This window comes from Lagopus leucura, unplaced genomic scaffold (assembly GCF_019238085.1).
Source record: "Lagopus leucura isolate 7727_CA_CO unplaced genomic scaffold, USGS_WTPT01 Super-Scaffold_100034, whole genome shotgun sequence".
Taxonomy (NCBI): Eukaryota; Metazoa; Chordata; class Aves; order Galliformes; family Phasianidae; genus Lagopus; species Lagopus leucura.
This window is the reverse complement of record NW_024962283.1, coordinates 1,744,970-1,745,908: the sequence shown is the minus strand read 5'-3', so window position 1 is coordinate 1,745,908 and position 939 is coordinate 1,744,970. Positions and strand designations below refer to the sequence as shown.

The window sequence follows — 939 nt, the reverse complement described above, 5'->3', positions numbered from 1 at the left end:
ACTCCCAGCCTTCCCCTGACAAACAGAAATCTGAAAAGAAACAGCCTGTTCAGGAGGGATCTCAGGGGTCGGGGGGCTCTGCTGCATAGACCCACACAGCTGTTAATCACCAGAATATCTCTGACTCCCAGCAGCTGTCTGCTGTTTATCTGAGCCGGGATATCCACTGGCTGAGCCTGCAGAGAGCAGGCTGTGCAGCCAAACCAAACACAAATGGAAGACAGATAATTTGCACACGATGGTGTGCACGTGTGTTTGGTGCACGCACACACAGGCTTTGCCCACGTCCTGCTGCTGTGGCTGGGAAGCATAGAAATACAAAGCTTGCTGAGTCTTGCAGAAGCAGTGGCTCAAATTGCATCTAGAAGAGCTCCCCAGGACACCTGTGGGGCTCATAGAGTAACCTGTCCCACCTGGAGAAGAGTAATCATCTGTCCTCACAGGGCTGGGGAGCTGATATAAGTCAGGCTGAGCTGAGGCTGGCTGCTTTTTGGTGGAGTGGTTGGGCAAGGCAGTGCAGTGCTCTGGGTATGTTTGGTGTTGGTGGGAGGGTTGGGGGTGACAAAGGAAGGCAAAGCCTTGAGGAGCAGTAGGGAGGTGGTGAGCATGTTATGCCTGGATCTTTTGGAAGGCTTACAGCTTTTTTCCTTCTGTTCCAGGTTCCTTCAGTCAGATCATCTTGAGCATCAGGCAGCAGTGCTGGCTGGACCTCGGATGCTGTTTGCTTGGGTAAGGTAAGGCATGGTTGAACTTGTTGGTTGGTGGGAATAGACCTGGGTTTCTGTTAATGTAGCTGTTGTCTGGGCCAGCACTAGGCTGGCTTACTGAATTGTGAATTGTGGTGCTTCTAACTAGTTTTTATTTACCTCTTGGTTGGCTGTTCTTAAGTCTTCCTTTTGGAAGACTTTGGCTTACCATCATCTGAGGCTCCAAGGGGCC

The 939-nt window shown here is 51.2% G+C and overlaps 1 long non-coding RNA gene across 1 annotated transcript; it reads left to right on the top strand.

Annotated features, from left to right (window-relative positions):
* The first annotated feature begins 440 nt into the window (after positions 1-440).
* LOC122186175 lies at positions 441-735 on the top strand. The gene is made up of 2 exons (XR_006181078.1): positions 441-528; positions 660-735. It is a non-coding gene; the product is annotated as an uncharacterized LOC122186175 (long non-coding RNA).
* The last annotated feature ends 204 nt before the right edge of the window (positions 736-939 follow it).